Source organism: Rhinopithecus bieti, unplaced genomic scaffold (genome assembly GCF_001698545.2).
Source record: "Rhinopithecus bieti isolate Rb0 unplaced genomic scaffold, ASM169854v2 scaffold_15813, whole genome shotgun sequence".
NCBI lineage: Eukaryota > Metazoa > Chordata > Mammalia > Primates > Cercopithecidae > Rhinopithecus > Rhinopithecus bieti.
In genome coordinates, this window is record NW_016809040.1 from 1,742,227 (window position 1) to 1,750,935 (window position 8,709).

The window sequence follows — 8,709 nt, forward strand, 5'->3', positions numbered from 1 at the left end:
TTTTGTATGTATGCTCAGGTTTATAAAGTACCTCACTCCTCAGGGTACTCTCTTTCTCCTTCGTCATACTGCCTCTCAGACCTTTTCCAATCAGTTTTATGTTCCTCTGTCTAACTTAGATTCCCTGATAGAGAGGTGATCTTATTTTTCCTAGTATCATTTACCAAATAAAAAATCCTATTTATTGTGATTTTTGAGTATCCACTATGTATAAAGTCTAGTGCTCAGACCTGAAAGAGATAGAAAGAATAATAGGAACTGGTTCCTGCCCTCAAGGAGAAATGGTCTTAATTGGGAAAAAGAAAGAGAAGCTCATGATAAAGTTAAATGGCTTTTCAAAGCAACAATAGAAGACATGTCATGAAGCGGGAGATGATGAATGGCTGAAAGAATGTTACAGACAATATGTGCTGTAGGATTTCAGATGAGAGAGAAATGAGGAGCAGATGGTCATTTCTCTGCATAATATGCCTTCATTTATTTAAAGCTTATCATTAAGCCCTTCAGGAATTCCTTGTTTAGGATAAACCTTTTAATTTTTCCTTGGGAATATTACTCCCCAATCCTTTCAGCATTTCCTTGTCTCTTCTTCCCCTTTTCCATGTTTCTTAGAAATGTTGGCATCTGAAAATTCAACAGTATGGGTTAAGAAAGTCTGTCCTAGGACAGACATGGTGGCTTAAACCTGTTATCCCAGCACTTTGGGAGACTGAGGCGGGCAGATCACGAGGTCAAGAGATAGAGACCATCCTGGCCAACATGGTGAAACCCTGTCTCTACTAAAAATACAAAAATTAGCTGAGTGTGGTGGTGTGTGCCTATAATCCCGGCTACTCGGGAGGCTGAGACAGGAGAATCGCTTGAACACGGGAGGTGGAGGTTGCAGTGAGCCAAGGTTGTGGCACTGCACTCCAGCCTGGTGACAGAGCAAGACTCCATCTCTAAATAAATAAATAAATAAATAAATAAATAAATAAAAAGAAAGTCTGTCCTTTCAGTTTGTGTGTGAGTTGAGCCTTTCCCTTAGACCATGAAACAACTCAAAGGAAATAACAAAAAACCACTGTGTTGTTCTGGAATATCTGAGTAGAGGGAATATATCCACAGATGTTTTCATGTAGATCTTGGAATTGGTGGGCATAACCAGCTTACACCTAAGCCTGTGTTAGACTTGGGAACAGGGTGCAGGGTAGGGAGGAGACATGGGGAAACTCCTCCAGCACCTTCTTAGCACCCAGATTCATCCTTCCCATCTAGGGGAAGTTCACCTTTACAGACAGTCTTAGGCAACCTCTGGCTCCCATATTATACAATCTCCTAAGCTACCTGTAAAGACCTAAGAATGTGTTTATGGGTCAAGATGAGGGAGCAAGGGTGGGAGATCGTGAGATTACTACTCATGGGCCGAGAAAAGCAATTGGGAAAGAAATGCAAGAAACCTGAAAAGCAAAATCAGCAAAATGTAGACGGAGAGCCCTGAAGCAAATTTTACCTACTTCACCATCCTGCCAGGGACCAAACCTGGTGAAAAGTTCACGGCTGTGGAAAAATACGCATACCCTGCAGTCAAATGTCATACACAAATCCTAGGAGACCAAAAGGTTAGTCCATCATAAATGCCCTCTATCTCGAATCAAATGTGACAGAGAGAAGAAAAACAGACATGATAATCTTGAGAAATTATATCTCCTAGACAGCTTTCAGAATATGTGTTTCATGGTGAGCTATTTGGAGTCACTTTTGTGTCCCTTCTCAATGTCACCTGATAAGTTCAAGACATCTAGTTTCCAGACGACAATTTCCTATGAAGAAATTGCAAACAGCCTTTGATTCGTGTTCTCTGTTAGAGGACGTTAGATATTTTCTCAGGTGCCTTTAGTTCCCCTCTCTAGGTGCATGCTATTTTGTGATAGGGAGAATAGTTCCCAGCCCAGGCTGCTACCTAGGGACCCTTGGCCAGCCAAGCATGTGACTCGTCCAGTTGAAGAGTTTAGGAGGCTTTTGCAAAGAAAAAACAGGCAGCAGGCAAGACCTACAGTCACACCCAAGTGGAAAGAGGACTCCAGTGCTGGACTCTGAAACATGAGAAGCAGAGTATCAGCAGGGGATTTGCTATTGTTGTTTAAGCTAATTCACTTGCAGACACATTATCTATAAATGGTGCTAGTAATATCGTGGCATATACCCACAAGTCTGTTGGGATATTTAAGGTATTCTATTTCTGAGCATATCAGGAAAATAGCATATTTTAACGAATTGTGTTAAATTTATGTCTCCCATTTTTCAAAGAGGAAGGTATTTGTAGGGAGGGATTGGGCCAGGGAAAATAGAGAACTGAGTGATAGCTTCAGGACAGTTACTCAGACCCCGAGCAATAGTATCTTTATTTTGGCAGCCCAGACACCTTTCATGAGATGCATCGTTCCAAGCTCAACTTTATATGGTCCATGCTATGCATGTAACAGTTGCTCACTAAAGGTTATGTGGGAGATAAATGGATGGATGAATGACTGACTCGCTTAAGGAGCCACTAGATATTTTCCCCAAAGTGATGGCCTGCTCAACCATAACAGGTTATGTCTCAGAGACGATGGAGGTGACCTCTTCCAAGCATGACAGTAGCAAACTTCCTGGAAGGACATCATCCTGGAAATCATTTCCAACGGAAACTCCTCAAAGGGTGTCAGATTCTCACATTGGCTGTGCTGGCTGCGCCCTTCATAGCCTGCATCCTCTCCCATGTCTGCGCAAGTCCATCTGTATCCTGGTTTGGTATGTAATCTTGCAGGCTGTAGGATTACTGATGACTGACAGCCATTCCCTGAGAACATCGGGTCTGCCTGTAGCCTGGCTGTGCATGGATGCTTCACAGTGACAGGATTAAGCACTGAAGCTTCTCCAGGGACAGCCCATGTTCAGGATGTGTGTCTGAGATACTGTCAGACATGGCAGCCAGGGGACTGGCTACCAGGCACTGATGCCTCCTGTGCATGGAAAGAATCACAGAAAAAAAGCACCAAGGTCCATTTGCAGGTCAGCTTCCATGGGCTCCCTACTGCTACAGAGTTGTTCCTCCCTTCTGTCTTTCTGGCCAAGAAGATGTTGGTGGGAGGCAAAGAACTCCATCTGTCCCACCTCCTTTATTGTGAGTGGTGTTTATTCAGTAATTAAATATGTTATACCCCCAAAACCCAGCTGGATGCCTTGTAGACATATAACACCTCTCATCTAGGTCTGGGGTTTGCACTTCCTGAACCAAATGGTCGACAGGAAATTTGAAGAACAAGGAATCAGAATGGTACCTGAATGTATGCAGTTTTTGGAACTATCAAAACACTACGGGGTTTGGCCACCAACAGGGAAGAATCAGCCCACTGGCTTCTTAAGTGGGATTAATACATAGTTTCTTACCACTCAACAAGTTAGATTCAGATGAATGTTTTATTCTCAGGAACTCTTGACTTGCATTTGTAAGGCTTAGTTAATAATGAATATTAAGGCTTCCAAGAAAAATACAGGTTGCAATTTGATTTTCTCTGTTTATAACTAAAAGAAAGATTTTCCCGTTCCTCCATTATGATAACCTCACAAATGGAGCTAGGCTGGAGATAAAGGCCTTTCAGATCTTTTGTGGATCTCATTAATTTTTTTTTTTTTTTCCGAATCAGGGTCTTTCTCTGTCACCCAGGCTGGAGTGCAGTGGTACCATCACGGCTCACTGCAGCCTCAATCCCCCAGGCTTAAGTGATCCACCCAACTCAGCCTCCTAAGCATCTAAGCATCTGGGACTGCAGGCACATGCCACCACACTCAGTTCTTTTTTGTTTGTTTGTTTGTTAAATAGTGATAGTGTCTCGCTATATTGCTCAAGCTGGTCTTGAACTCCTGAGGTCAAGCGATCCTGCCACCTCAGCCTCCCAAATTGCTGGAACTGCAGGCATGAGCCACTGCACCTGGCCAATCTCATTAATTTTTAAAACAACACAGTAAGCTGGAGTTAGAAGTATCCTACAGGTCTGGGATGAAAGGAGGTCTTATTTCTCTTATTAACATCCCCCTTTCCAATTCTACTACCGCCCCCCATGGCCTTGCAGTCACCAAATAAGTGTTCCTTTTCCATCTGCCGACTGGGCTCACAATTCTTCAGGAGGACAAGAAATGGTGCTATCTAAAGAAAAATTCTGATCACTATTATTAAAGCTAATAATAGGAAATGACGGTCTTGGGGGATTGAAGTAATCGGTCCGGTTCAGATGGACCTTGATCACCATAATTTAGGCCTTTGGTGAATCCTGTTCCCATGTGCTCTATCACCTTGCTGGGCAGGCAAAAGGTGGGTGACATCCTTGCTTTTCTTGGGCAAAGACATGGATCACTCTGAGAGAGGCTGAGCTGTGAAACCAGCACACACTTTCTCTGTTCCTGCCATCTGACTACCCAGCACTGCCCTTCCTGCTGGTGGTTATTAATGATCCTCTCCTCATTTTGGCCAGTTTCCTGAAATCTTTAGGCACCACAGGAGCTATGTCTCTTCCAGAAATCCTTGTGTTAGTACAGGACTGTTGCCAGTGACTCCTGGGGATATAAAGTCATTAAGGATCATACAATGATAGAGATCATTCGACATTTTTACTTTAACAGAACAGGACACAGGTAATCTAAGAGATTACCCAAGTTCGAATGGATAATTGTGGATAAACAGGAATGATAATCTAGCTATTCTGACTCTCAGATTATTGATTGTACTGGTCATTTTCCTATCAGTCCTTTCTATGCTTCTACTCCAAACTCCATGATTAAACTTCTCCTGCCTTCCTATGTTCACTTGCTTGAGTATATTGCAACTTATTTTTTATCCATATTGTTTTCTACAATTTCTGTGCCTTCTTCTACTATGTTTTCTTCTCTCCACTCCCCCATGATAGGACTCTATGCTGTTCAGTCATCTTCAAGAAGACCCATAGAATTGGGTGAATAGAAAATAAATTCTACTTTCTTTGCCAAAGTGGCCAGAGGGAATTCATTAAGAAGCAGCTTTTCCTGGAGATATTTCTAATACACCGCTATAATTGTAGTTGAAATTTCAATATCAAAGGTTAAAGCATCATGGTTTTCTTTTCTTTCTTTCTTTCTTTCTTTTTTTTTTTGAGATGGCGTCTTGCTCTTTTACCCAGGCTGGAGTGCAGTAGCACGATCCTGGCTCATTGCAACCTCTGCCTCCTGGGTTCAAGTGATTCTACGCCTCAGCCTCCCAAGTAGCTGGGACTACAGGTGCCCACCACCATGCCTAACTCATTTTCTTTTTTTTTTTAGTAGAAACGGGGTTTCACCATGTTGGCCAGGCTGGTCTCAAACTCCTGACCTCAGGTGATCTGTTAGCCTCAGCCTTCCAAAATACTGGGATTACAGGCATGAGCCACTGTGCCCGGCCAGCATCATGGTTTTCTTTACAATTTCTTTTATTTGCAATTATCTTTGGGAAGAGAATATATTCATGCAGGAACCCTCAGTGCAGTACTTCCTAACCCAGATTACATTGCAGAATGGTCAGCCATCTAAATGTACTATTTTGGACTCTAGAAGTCCGAAAAGAGATGGAGATGGGCAGATGGAAAGGGGTAAATAGAAATGAGCACAGAGGATAAACAAGAGAGAGGGCTAAATAATTTGTGGATGGGATGAGTGGATCACACTTCTTAGAGGGAAGGACATTTTCACTTTCATTCAGTGTTCTAGTATAGATACAAGAGAATGCAGGTAAGGAAGTTTGGGTTCAAGAAAAAGAACAGAAATGGACTAGAGACATGTGGTAGGTAATAGGTGCCCTAGGAACCAGGGTAAATATAGGAACTGTAAATGCTGTCTGTGGTGGTGATTTCAAAAGTTATAGAGAGACAAAAAGCAAGAGGGCATAGAACAATGCAGAATTGGGTGCTGGGGCTAGTTTTACTTTCAAATTACTTATTTGACTTTGAATATGTGACTTCTCCTCTCCTGGCCTCAGTCTCCTTAACTGTAAAATAAAGTGGTTACACTTGATTATCTCAAGGTCCTGACATCTTCAAACTCTTCTGAAGCCAAAATTCTCACATTCCAGTTCCGCTTTGAACAATTCATCCAGGTGTAACTTTCTCTTGGCATCATCATAAGGTAGTTAAGTCATGTGTTTCTCTTCTCTTGTATGCCTCTCCTCCAAAAAGCAAGCTGTTTTTGAGCCTTTTCTATCAAACAAATCCAAGCATCTTTTTGAAGCCTCGCTTTACTGGAGGCACAAAGCTCTGGGGGCCTCAACCCCTGATGGAATCCTTCCCCTCATTGCCCCTTCATTTCTTCTTTCCAAACTCATCCCCTATATTACTAGCAGGTTGAACTCATTTAACACATAAATGATAGCAAATCAGTAACCTCCTGCTGCTTATAATGATAACACTTCCTATAATTTGCATGATAAAATTCAACTGATTTCAGATAACATTTCTCAGGACAAGGAGGTGACACCATGGCTCCACGAGGGGAATAAATTTCCACTTCAAGTTCTATGCCATAGCAGTGGTGGATCTGGATTGGCTGACATTCAGCTCCAAACAAAAGCGCAAAGCCTTTTCTAATGGAGCAATGAAAAAGGATATCTAGGAAATATTAACAAGTTTCACATGGTAATTTATGCAAATACACGCCATAACTCATCTGAAGAGGTTCAGCCTACACCTTTGGAAGGGAGCTACACTAGCCAAGGATTTTATGGAACTGATAACACCTCATTACATCTCAGAGGTTGTGGGTTTCAATACCGATTAGCACTGGAGAGGCCTAGGGTGGCAATTAATCTTCAGACCACCTGTATCAGAATCATTGCAGGGTAGTTATTAAATGCAGTTTCCAAGGTCTCTAACACAGATCCATTGCATCAGAAGCCCTTAGAGCAGGGCCTAAGAATCTGCATTTTCAGCAGCAGTTTTATTTTCTGGAATTTTTTTTTTTTTTTTTTTTTTTTGGAGATGGAGTCTCGCTCTGTCACCCAGACTGGAGTGCAATAGTGCAATCTCTGTTCACTGCAACCTCCACCTCCTGGGCTCAAGTGATTCTCCTGCCTCAGTCTCCTGAGTAGCTGAGATTACAGGCATATGCCACCATACCCAGCTAATTTTTGTATTTCTGGTAGAGATGGAGTTTCACTATTGACCAGGCTGGTTTTGAACTCCTGACCTCAGGTAATCCACCCGCCTTGGCCTCCCAAAGTGCTGGGATTACAGGCGTGAGCCACAACACCCAGCCTTTATTTTCTGGATGGTTTTTAGGCACACAGAGTTAGACCATCTTTCTGAGCCTGGCTTCTCATGGTCAGCACTGTCAGCATCTACACACACAGTGAGCACTGTCTTGCTCTGTGAATAGGGTAAGTCATTTCACTTTTGTCAGCCTTGTGTTCCTCATTGATAAAATAAGAGGGGAACTCAATTACTTCTTAAACATTTTAGGCCGTGATTCTTTTTTGAAGCATGGACCAACCCTGAAGTCCAAACAAAACACAGATGCAGGTGGCCAGTTGGCAAACTGTCCCAGATGAACCACATAGCTGTGTGCCTCTGGAGTTCTGCTTCCTCCCAGGAACAAGGAAGACAGCACAGACTCCCCATGGATCTCTGTCTTCTCAGTTTCTTGCCTTCACAGTCTCTTTTTAACCTGGAGGCCATGCTTACCCTACTGTTTCTGCCAGGGCATTGTGTCTAGACCCAAATCCTTTATCTAACTACTTGTCTGTCTGTCTATCTGTTTATCTATCTATCTATCTAGCTAGCTAGCTAGCTAGCTATCTGTCATCTCAATAGCTTTAAGGGTACAAGTGGTCTTTGGTTACATAGATGAATTGTACAGGGGTGAAGTCTACAGTTGTAGTGCACCCACCCATCACTCGAGTACTGTACCTTGTACCCAGTATGTAGTTTTTTATCCCTCATCCGATTGCCACACTTCCTGCTTCTGAGTCTCCGGTGTCCATTTCAAATCCTTTGTCTTAACAGTGGCTTAGGCTTTTGAAAGCAAAAGCCATGATGCTTTTTGTTTGTTTATTTTCTCTTGAAAATAAACAAGAGAAACAAGTGGTTATATTTCCCACTCTTTAGTGCGTCTCCTCTGAGGCAATAATGTATGTGTATATATAATACACTACAACATTCCCAGCATTTTGAATGGCACCTGTCTTGGAGTAGACTCTCAGTAAATATTCATTGAATGAAGAAACTCAAGGACAATTACTTGTGGGAATATGGAATGGGGATGAGGAAATAGAAGGTGGCAGGGACATATTTTCATAGCTCAATATATTACCACATAAAACTAACATTTATTTACAACCAAATATGCTTAAGGTTTTCTATAGGTTATTACGTTTATTACTTACCATCTATGAAGCTGGTATTCATATATATATTTACTTGAGGCAATTAGGCTCAGGTAAGTTAAAATACATATCCAGTGCTTTACATCAGTAAGTTGCCAGGATAGGTTTAGCACCAGGTTTGTGTGACAATATAACCCATAATATTTCCATCCTAGCACTGTATCTCTCAAGGTAGAGTCCAAGCAATAAATTGTTAATTAACTGTTTCATCTACATTTTCTCCCTCTTTCTTTCTTTCCTTCCTTCCTTCCTTCCTTCCTTCCTTCCTTCCTTCCTTCCTTCCTTCCTTCCTTCCTTCTGTCCTTCCT